Source organism: Silurus aristotelis (genome assembly GCF_946808225.1).
Source record: "Silurus aristotelis genome assembly, chromosome: 5".
Taxonomy (NCBI): Eukaryota; Metazoa; Chordata; class Actinopteri; order Siluriformes; family Siluridae; genus Silurus; species Silurus aristotelis.
In genome coordinates, this window is record NC_139578.1 from 28,090,956 (window position 1) to 28,103,212 (window position 12,257).

General features: G+C 38.1%; 1 long non-coding RNA gene across 1 annotated transcript; it reads right to left on the reverse strand.

Annotated features, from left to right (window-relative positions):
* Positions 1-693: 693 nt before the first annotated feature.
* On the reverse strand, positions 694-895 carry LOC310726039. The gene is made up of 2 exons (XR_014533618.1): positions 820-895; positions 694-778 (listed from the first exon to the last, which is right to left on the reverse strand). It is a non-coding gene; the product is annotated as an uncharacterized lncRNA (long non-coding RNA).
* Positions 896-12,257: the final 11,362 nt, after the last annotated feature.

The following is a 12,257-nucleotide window of genomic DNA, read 5'->3' on the forward strand; positions in this document are numbered from 1 at the left end:
ACGGCCTACCCACAGGAGGGTAAAAACCTGGAGAGATGGTGCCAGGAGAACAACCTTCTCCTGAACGTCAGCAAGACTAAGGAGTTGATCGTGGACTTCAGCACGAAGCAGGAGCGGTCATACCAACCGCTAAACATCAACGGAACCCCAGTGGAGAGAGTGAACAGTTTCCGGTACCTTGGTGTTCACATCACACAGGACCTGTCTTGGTCCTGTCACATCAACACCCTGGTGAAGAAGGCCCGGGACTGTCTGTACCATCTGAGATGCTTAAAGGACTTTAAACTACCCTCTCAGGTGCTAAAGACCTTCTACACCTGCACCACTGAGAGCGTTCTGACGGGTAGCATCACTTCCTGGTTTGGGAACAGCACCATGCAGGACAGGCGAGCCCTCCAGAGGGTGGTGCGTTCAGCTGAACGTACCATCCACACCGAGCTCCCTAACCTGCAGGACATCTACAGCACTCGGTGCCGGACCAGAGCCAGAAAGATTGTGAAGGACCTCAGCCATTCCAACAATCGACTCTTTTCTCTGTTGCGTTCGGGGAAACGCTTCCGCTCCCTGAAAGCGAACACAGAGAGAATGAGGGGGGTTCTTCCCACAGGCCATTCAGAGTTTAAACCAAGAAAACACCCAAGATCTAAAAAAACTGGCCCACTCTCTCCATCATCAGACCTTCTGAACTTTACATTTCATATTTTTTATATTCTTATTTTTTTATACCACACCATTCCGCAAAAGGACACTTTGCACCACACTTCACTGCACACGGACACTTATGGACACTTTACACCACAACAGACCGCACACGGACACTTTATGGACAATCAAAACCATGCTTAACTTGTTTACTGTTGTTTACTGTTTAACTGCACACTGCCATAAGCATTTTTTTTGTATGTGTGTATATATATATATATAGTATAGTTTTCATACTTTTATATTTCTTTTTTTTTGTTTTTATATTTTTAAATTTTTCTTTTTTTTATACTCTTTTTTACCCCATTTTATTCCCTAATGCCGGACCGTTGTAAAAAGCATGTCACTGCATGTCGTACACTGTATGTATGTGTATGTGACAAATAAGATTTGATTTGATTTATTTTGATTTTCACCACACGCTGCATCCACAAAGTCAGCAGCATTGTGGATGACCCCACACACACTTTTCTCTCTCCTACCATCAGGGAAGCTGTTCCGAAGCATTCGGGCCACCACATCCAGACTGTGCAACAGTTTTTTCCCTCGAGCCAACACAGTTGAGTGTGTTAAGTGTGTATGAGTTTCAGTTCAGTTCCGTGTGATGAAGAGCGTTCCTGATCACACAGAACTAAACTAAAACTCACAAACACTCAACTGTGTTACTGATCTGTAAAACCCGGACTCAAACACACACTCATACTCATTTCACACATCCATGTTTGTGGTACCACCCATATTATATTACTTAATTGCTACAAACTGTTTATATACTTTTTACATGCTGTTTTTGCAAATTTTTTTGACTGCTGCTATTGCTGTTTTGCACAACCCTTTTGTTTACATTTTGTTTACTTACAAGTACACTCCTGTACTCAGCTCTCTCTGCACACTGTACTGTATAATATACAGTACATTTACTGGCAGCACTATTTTGTGTTTTGTGTATTTGTCCTACACTGTCTTTTGTTGTCTGTCTTGAACTGTTTGCACCAGGTTGCACACGATGCACTTTATGAGTTGAGGACACTTACTAGTCCTCTTAACGTTGTTTTATGTAAGTTTTTAGTTTTTATGTCACTGTGTACTGCATCAGCTATATATGTTTGAAATGACAATAAAAAAGTTTGTTGACTTCACTTGTCTGTACCATGGCATCCAGCCTAAAAGGGGCTTCGTGAGCGAGGCAAACAGCAGAGGGGACAGAGCAATGTCTCTTGAGTCACAAACTTATAAAACTTGTAAAACTTCCTCTATATTTGCTCCATTACCTCGAGTTAGAGCCTCCACTTCCTGGGCCTTGGCCCTTGCCTCCAGAGGGCGTCTGCTCCCTGATTTAAGAACCCTGGGATGTAAGGTGCCTTCAAGGAGAGCAGTCTTCCCTGGTTTCACAGGAGAATCTGCCATGCCAGTCTGTATAGGGTTGAGATCGCAGACCCCCTTGATGGTTGATATAGGAGACCACCGATGTGTTGTCTATACGGACCAGCACATGGCGGTCCCTCAGGTCTGGGAGAACATGCTTCACAGACAAAAGCATGCCCAGCATCTCCAGGCAGTTGATGTGCGAAGTGAGATGGAGCCCACTCCACCAACCTTGGGCAGAGCAGGATTAGTCTCATCCCCAGGTTTTTTTCATACAGGCGAGAAAACATCTCATTGCCGGACCGCCAGAAGCTCTGATCGTGCTAATATCAAACAATCGTCAATATAGTTTAGAATGTGAATGCCCAGGAGTCTCAGCGGGGTCAGAGCCCCATTCATACACTTTGTGAAGGTGTGGGGTGAGAGCACAAGGCCAAATGGAAGGACTTGGTATTGGTAAGCTTTGCCCCAGAAAACAAACCTCAGGAAATTCCTGTGGGATGGAAGGATGGATATGTGGAAGTAAGCATTTTTTAGATCTATCATGACAAACCAGTCCTCAGACCTGGTTTGAGATATGACCTGCTTGAGAGTAAGCATCCTGAACCTGAGCCTCAGTAACAAGTGGTTCAAAGAGCGCGATCTAAAATAGGATGCAACCCCCAAACCTTCTTGGGAATCACAAAGTACAGGTTGTAGAATTCTGTCTAAAGGAGGGACCCGCTTGGTAGCCTCCTTCCTTAAGAGAGTAAGCACCTCTTGTTCCGAGACCAGAGCCTGCTTGGGTTCCACCCGAGTGGGACACACCCATCGAGACTGGTCACACACCCATCAAGACTGGTCCACCAAGAACAGCTGGAGCAATGCACTGCAGCTGTTGGGGCATCCAACTCCTACAGCAGGTGAGCCTGGTATGCCTGCACGACAGCCATGGTGTAAAGGCAGCCGGCAGCCTGACCCACTGTTGCGTTAGCCTTGCCCACCAATGCCAAAGTGGATCGTAGGAGCTTGGTGGACAGAACTGGGACCTTAAGGGACAGTGCTGCACCTGGGGAGAGATAGCCCTATAAACAAACACTCTCTTTCAACCCCACTACTTTAGCATAGAGGGGGATATTAGGGGGAAGTGGCAGGCTGAATATAATATCACAAAACATGGAACAGAATAACACTATCAAAGTCGGCTAATCGAGTTCTTGATCCCAGCTTCCGACTCGAAAGGGAAGTGGGTGCGGATTTAGTTAACTGGAGTGCGGGGAAGACCTGGGCTGGAGTCTTGGGATGGCACCTGCACATAAGCCACACACCGCATACAAATACAATACAACCCGCAAAAAACCAATAATTAGGACGACAGCTGGATCTGCAACTCACGAACAACTAGGGGACATGGACCCACCACCTGAAAGACCTTCTGCCAACTATCAACAGCATATAGACACCGTTTTCCTAATGACACATCATGTTCTACAAAACAACCAGATTGAGGATTAGTAAAATCTGATTTACGAACCACAGGCTCAAAACAAGGTCTTAAGGATGGAAACACTTTGTAAGCAGTCACTGAAACAGCACAGGATATATAGAGCTCAACACTGGACTTAGCTTTCGGACTTTTTTTACACGCAGCAGGAACAAACAAGAGACTTTATCCACAAATTGTTTCTCCTGACACAAAAAGGTCTTAGACAAATCAATAAAGCTTCTTCTGCTGGGCATGTGTTAATACACAGGCAGGAAATACAGAAAAACAGTTATATCAGGAGTGTTCTCCACCAGATCAGCCACCACTTGGTAGGTCATTCCCCAAGATAAATCCCATTCACAGGAAGCGTTGACCTGAAAAGTTCTAAGTCTCCAAATATAAGTAATGCAGGGATATGCGCATAACAAAGAGTTTAATGTCCTGAATCAACACATCGCTGCCTGCATAGGAAACTTCAGAAAAGGGTAACACACTTTCTAAAATGAATGACTGAGCAGCACCAGTGTCTCTCAGAACACTAATCGGATGCTTTACCCCTTCGGCGCCTAGTGTTAAAAAAGAAATAAATGACTCAAACGCAGGTTCGACAGTGGGCTTGGATACAGGCACGTCCGACAAAACACCTTTGACATTAACTTTCTTAACTAAAGCCTGCTGTTCCTGGTTTTTTTTTCGATTTACCACTAGGCACACAGCAATTATATGACCTTTTTCATGGCAGCAATAACACTCGCGAGTTTCAGGAGGAAGCACAGGATTGTGGAAGTCTCTTACTGACTCACCGTTGGAGGACAAGGAACTAAAAACCTTGAAAAGAAAAAAGGCACTCTCCGGGAGTGGAGGGTCCACATGGACATCCGGCTGCAATGCGAACAGTCGACTCCCTCGAGAGCCGACTGAGCATGCTCCTCTCCCAAGCAAGCTATGTATCCTCCCCCGTAATATAACGGGGGCAAGCAGGGACACAGAGCCGGAAGTCATGCTTGCTTTTCTATTCCATTTCTTATATATATATATATATATATATATATATATATATATATATATATATATATATATATATATATATATATATATATATATATATATTGATTATTTTATCTTTTTTTTATGTTTTTTCCTCTCACACAGACACACACAAAGAGCGCTTCCTGAGCAAACTGAAGCTACCGTCGGCCACACCGCATGTGCGTTTTATAGCCGGACGTTATACGTGAAAACGTTCCGAAAGCATTGTTAGGGGCAGCTCGAGTTCCTGAAACAGAACTCAGTCATTTTCTCAGACTGGTTGAGATTAGAACAGAAACTTGATCCATATGGAATGTGGTGAATGTACACGAAACGTGCAGGCTGCCAGCTTTAAAACTGATAATTTGATAATTGTTGAAATTCTAAAATGTTAGTTTTCAACTTCCAAATAGGTGTCCATTGATTGCTAAATGAATATTTGACTGTCGAATATTGTACCCTAATTGAAGTAGCTGTTAGTAGGATCATGATTTTGCATACCATTGCATGAATGACTGCCTGACACATAATATATTATTATATTTATGATTTACAATCAAATGATTTATTAGTTAAAATGTTGGTATGAATGCAGGTGCCATCAGTTATTGACTTATGAGTGACTTGTTTCTCATTGAGTCAGTGTTGCTGATGTAAAGTAGCCCTTTTAGTAGTTACCAATCACCAATTAACTAAATTAGGATACAATTACGAGTCATTCACAAACTGTTAAACATCAAACTGTTGACTACTTTAAAACTAGTTTTAATCTGGGAGATCACAGGGATTTTGTATGTGAATATTTGATCTGTTAACTGGTTGCATTTTTTAGATTTATTGTGTGACTCAGCCAGAAAAAAAACTGTAGCTATCAAACGTTACATTTGATATATTGCTACAACATTTGATACATGGTGCGGCTGCTGTATTTTGTAGCTTATTTTAATATACTTAAAGTTAAGGTATTTGATATTTTATTTTCAAATAAATTTTGTTGTATCTTTGCCCAACCCTGGTCTCAGCTTCATCAACCAGTAAAACCAATTAGGTTGGACTTGTAATTTATTTGTGTCTTCACTTCCTGCTCCGTGGTGGTAAACAACTGAACATCAAATTGTCACAATTTCATAAACAATCCTTTCATCCCAGGTATATAAAAGAGCTTGTGTTGCTGGCAGAGAGGTTTTAAAGTCTGGTCTCTTGGTAGCTGTTATGCACTTTTAGACACCTTTACAATTGTTTTTCGTTTTGTTTGATTTGTTTCAGTGTGTCTCTGTAGATATAAATCCCTTTTTACTTCATTTGTGTTCAGCTGAAAATACACTATATGTACAAAGGCATTTGGAAACTACTTTATGCTTGTATTCTGAAATTGTTCCACAATTTGTAGACAACGTTTAATTTCAGATCTTTTCTGGCCATCATTAATTCTAAGGGACTCTGCCTCCCTAAGAGACTCTTTTTATACTCAATCATGTTACAGACCTGTTGCCAATTAACCTAATTAGCTGCAAAAAAGTTCATCCAGCTGTTTCTTTTAGCAGCCTTTTGTTGCAGCCAAAAAATTTAACAAATGTCCTTATTTTTTCCTTAAAATTGTACATTTCCATAGTGTAAAACTTATATTTTTTACTGTGAATAAAATTTGGCTTGAGAGTTACAAATCATTGCATTCTGTTTTTATTTACATTTTACACAGCATCCTCTCTTTTTGGGGGGTTGCAAGATATATAATAAGTGAGTTACTAATAATTCTAGAAATAAGCAGTTACTTATGTACTTTTGTACTTACAGTAACTACTTGACTCTTTCGGCCAGTTACCAGTTCTAGGCAGATACAAAAAGCTCACATGTTCTTGTGCTTCACTCTGTCAGCTCATTACAGTTCCACATCCAGCATGCACTAGGGTAAATTTAGCTGATGCACAGCCGCGGTCCGGCTTCGATGTGTTTTTTTTCCGGACTTTTCCATGCATGCTGGCTGTGATCATGGCAACGGCATTTCAGGGCCAAGAGATGCTGCAGTGCACAGGGTTTCTCTTTAATTATCCTCCTGCTGCTTATTTCCCCAGTGAGCCAAACAACATCAACATTCATCAGCCATAAGGAAGAGGAGAGAGGATCTCATTTTCTTTCTCTTTCTCTCTCTCTCTTTCTCAAACAAACAAACAAACAAATAAACAAACAAATCATACACAAACACATATATAAGGTGCATGTAACCTAGCTCTATTTAACACACGTATATACTCTTTCATCTACTACAGTCCTTGTCTTCCCTCATATGCCCCCATTCCAAACACAGAGCACGTGGTTTAACCCATTCAAAACAAAATCTTGCATAAACAAGGTTATAGAAAAACTTCATGATACCCCTCCGAGCGCTACACATGGCTTCAGCCTTCATCGGTCATTGCCATGTTAAAGATACATAGATCGATATAAAGTTGATAAGATTCACTGATTTACATCGGTATGCGATTCATCGATTTAAAAAAGTGTCCATAAGATACAAGTTGCCATTGTTATTAGAAGATGCTATAATTTTATTCTTTTGAAAGTGACCAATAATTTGTGGCCAATATTTTATATATAGACTGATTTCTCCTCGCTAAACTGTTTGGTTATGACATTTCACAACACTGTGGAGACCGAGGTGTATCCTGAGTCACATAGAATACAGATTTACATGGCAGAGGTAGAGCTGCATTTTCCAGTGGACAGAACAGAAAAAGTTTTTGCCCTACAAAAGCCTGTGTGTGAAAGGGCCATGTGTTAGAAGTCAGAAGACACATAAGTAAATCGATGATTTGCTGTCCAAAGAAATAAAAGCGAACTATCTGCACCATATTGAATTGAATAGCATCATACTTTTTCCATTGAATCAAAGCGAAATCGGATCTCACACTACGTCATTATCGGGGTGAATCGTATCATATTGCACCGGTAACTGCTTCGCATGTATCTCTTAATGCACATCCCTAATACACACTACACACACCCACACACACACACACACACACACACACACACACACAAAGGGAGCGAGAGAAAGAGAAAGAGAGATTATGCATGATATGTTTCTTATAATGATTATAATTATATATATATATATATATATATATATATATATATATATATATATATATATATATATATATATATATATATATATATATATTTTTTTTATATATTTATTATTTGGCAGGTTTATGCCATGATTTATGACTCTGTTTCCCATCAGCTACTGCACCTCTCTATATTTCATGTCACATGACTGTTTGCACCCGAATCACGTTCTCAGCTAATTAGCATTTGTATAAAGACTCACTTCACAACACATTCCCTGTTCCACATTTGTCGCCTGCAGTTGATGTTGTTTGATCGTTGTTTCCATGATCCAGGTTGCGTTTTTTTTTTTTTTTCTTTGTTCCTTTGTTGTTGTTCTGTTTTGTTTTTTTAGTGTTTCAAGGTTGCACTTGAAATCAAATCTCTGCACTTGCACCCGGATTTGTCTTATTCATTGACAGTGTTGGTTCTGTGTGGAATTTTAGAAAGCAATGCTAAATGTCTTATGAAGGGTTTACACCAAAACCAGTGGCATTAAGGATCAGAGTATTGGGAGTTTTTGCTACTAAAGAAAAATAATCAAAGATAAGGTGGTGTGATAAGGCAGAATTACTGTTACCATTCTGAATGTGTTTAGCTTTCTATAACAGTGCATCCTAAAGTGTTTTTATACCTGTTACACAGAAATTTGACATCTTTTAATCCATCTATAGTTGCATTTACATTGTATCCCAGAGACATGGTGACAAAGACCGGGTCTGGTGAACATATTTCTTCAGGGTTTGGAGTCGTTGTATTGGCTCACTATTAGGTTTCCTTTTGATTTTAAAATTACTATGCTGACCTATACGGCCCTACATGGTATGGTACCTTATTACTTGTCACAACTTTTAACTGTCTACACTCCAAGGCATGATCTCTTTTCCTCTGATTCAGTTTTTTTGTTTGTTTCTGCTACCCGTTTACGTTCTATGGTTTACGTTCTATTAAGATTAGACAGGCTGGATCTTTTAGTGTTTTTAAATCTGCTCATAAAACTGACCTTTTCAGGTGATTTTTTATTTTTTTTGAATGGTTCATTTTTAAGTTATTTATTTATTTATTTAATAACCTTAACCCTAACCCTATTGAATTTTTTTAATTAATTTTTTATTTTTATTACATTTTTTAATTGTATTTTTATTTCCTATTTTATGCATTAAATGTTCTTTGAGGTGTAACTTTTAAAAGTGCTATATTAAAAAAAAAAATATATATATATTTTTTATTAACTGTCTCTTTTGCTTGAAATTAAAAAAATTGAAATACACACTAACTGCACTAACACTGGAGACTCCATCACCACCCCCTCTGTTATGTAGCAAAAGGTTTTATATCCAGATCAAAAGTTATAGATTATGTGCAACATCCAGTCTACAGGTTCCTTTAAATGAGCTGTTACTATAGAAACCATAATGTTAGAATGAACATATCAATAAAAACGTGTAAAGGGGTTCATGTAGGCGGTGAAAGTTCATTCTGATACATTACACGTATCAGTTGTGCCGACGGTAAAATCCCCCATGTGACTGCTTGTTTTGCAGAGTTATGGTCTGAGGCATGAAGCTGAACTCAATCCTGTCTTTCTCTCTCTCTCTCTCTCTCTCTCTCTCTCTCTCTCTCTCTCTCTCTCTCTCTCTCTCTCTCTCTCTCTCTCACACACTCTCTCTCTGTTGGCCTGTGAAGGAAGACTGTGGTATTCTGGTCTAAGCATCTGGCCAATTATTTTTCATTCCTACCTCCTCTATACAAGTACAGTTGTGTGACGAGTGATATCTGGGTTTTTTCACTGCAAAGTATCCTATAAAACAGTCTCGTAAAACTTCCAGGAGGAAATCAGGGATGTGATGAACACAAGTGCAGTGTAATGTTTCATTTTAGTTTTGTGAATACAAACAGTGCTGAGGTTCTCTCACATGAGCATATAGCATAAAGCTAGTCTGCAGCCCTCGTCCCTGGTTACGATCACTTTTTTTAAGGTTGTGTGTAAATGTTTCACAGAAAGAAACAGAGAAAAAAAAAAAAACGGAACATCTGCGGAATGAATTTGGAACGCTGACTGCAGCCCGGGCCTCCTCACACTCCAGAATCTATTGGAACGGCTTCCCAAAAGAGTGGAGGTTAATAAAACAGGAAATCTACAAGTCTTACGATCATGTGTCTAAAAAGCTGTATATACTGACAAAATATTTTGTTTGATCACTTTACAAAACTTTTAAGTAATACTGTTTTTGGGGTTCTACTCACTATGCAGTTTAAAAAAATGCTGATTGGTTATAAATGAGCAAACTAGACATGTGATTCATTTGTCATAAAGACAAAAAGAGAAGCTCAAACCAGCTGACAAACAACGAAGACAATGAACAGCCCTTCCTAAAACATATACTGTATTTTTTCAATTAAGCAACTCAGCCACTGCAATGAATCAGCTACAGACATACACAATAATGCATTCTTGTTTTATAGGGTGCCAATACTTTCTCCTAGTTAAATATATTGCTTTATTTCGAGGCATCAATATGACATGACATAAGTTTCAGAAAATGTTAATTTAACTGAGAAAAAAATCCAGCATAATCATTCTAGTATATAAAACTGCAGCAAATTGTTATCATCGTTATATGATACGTTTTTTATGTAAATCCAAATTTGAATATTTTCTTTGATTATTCATTTGCTAAAATTTTGGTAGAAAAAAGTAAAGTGTCTTTCCATGAATAGTGCATTCTTGTGTAAGTTTTTTATTAATTTGATAAAAATGCACAAATAAATTAACACAAAATACCTACAGTATTATGAATATTTGTAATAACTGCTCACATGCTATATCCAAAAAGTAGTGAAGTATAAATACTTTGTTACTGTACTTAAGTTAATTTTTTTGGTCTCTGTACTTTACTTCAGTATTAATCTTTCTTTCATTTTACTTTCACTCATTACATTTTTTACACAAATATTTTTACTTTCTACTTCATACATTTTCAAATCAGACTTGTAACTTTAGTTTTAATCTATATGGTGACCATCAATATTTTTTCTTCTCATTGTGCCGTTTTCAGCCCATCAACCTATTTCCTGTCATTGTGCAACTTTTTCAGTCTACCGCTAGTGTATCAATTCCTGGCTCTCACACACCACAGATGAATGAGCAAAGCAGAAAGCAACAAGAAGGCAAGAGTCAGTGATGTAAACATGACTGATTAATATATTGATAAATTGTGAGGTCCAGTTACCAGCGTGACACTAAAACAGGTAGTAGCAATGGCTACTTTTTACTTAAGTACATGTCAGAGCCCAAACTTCTTTACTTCAACTTAAGTAAAATAATATCATCAGTATTTAAACTTTTACCAGAGTCTTTTAAAACATAAGTATCTGTACTTCTACTTGAGTGAAGTATGTGTTTACTTTTGCCACCTCTGGCTATATCTGATTATAGCAGTTGTCCAGCTCTAATCCTAACCTGCTCCAGCATGACAATACCCATGTGCACAAAACTGGCTCCATGAAGATATGTTTTACATCAGTTGAAGTGAAATATCTTGATTGGCTTGCTATAGAGCTCTGACCTCAAACCTATTAAACACCTTTGGGATGAATGTGAATGCTGACTGCACCCCAGGCCTCCTCACCTCACCTACATAGCAAATGGGAAATAAGTGTGGAATAAGATATTCAAGAAGCACAAACTAATCTTACGGTTACATATCTTTTTTTTTTATAAATCGCATTTGGTTCAGGTTTGGAGATGCACATCCCAATATACTATTCATTAATAATGCAAACTCATTTTAATGGCACTATCTTTAGTAACGTGTGATTAATGCAGCACGCATTTCTATTGGGCCATTTTGATCAAAAATATAAATAAATAACTATAAAAAGGCAAAATTAAAACTTTCAATGCAACACACATTTATTTATGACATCCTTTCTTTACTTAAATATAAAAAAATATATATAAACTACAGCAAAAAAAAAATTGTAATCAATAAACATTTGTTTTACTGATGCACCAAGTCTCAAATCAAGCACCAAAATCCGCCATGATGGACACATCCAGCAATTTAAACTGTCTGTGTGTAAACATAGCAAAAGTTCACTTTGGTGTCCTGATGATTTATGTCAATTAAAACACAATAATTACTCATAATTACATAATTACTTAATAATTGAGTATGGTTTCATGAATAATAAACATACATTTGCATAGTTAATCCATACTTGTATTAAAATGAATTCAGTAATTAAATTAGTATTAATTTAAGGAACATTCACAAAATATAAAATAAGTATTTGAACACCCTGCTATTTTGCAAGTTCTACCACTTATAAATCATGGAGGGGTCTGAAATTGTCATCGTAGGTGCATGTCCACTGTGAGAGACATAATCTAAAAAAAAAAAAATCCAGAAATCACAATATATGATTTTTAAACTATTTATTTGTATGATACAGCTGCAAATAAGTATTTGAACACGTGTCTATCAGCTAGAATTCTGAACCCCTCAAAGACCTGTTAGTCTGCCTTTAAAATCTCCACCGCCACTACATTTATTATCCTAAATTAGATGCACCTGTTTGAGGT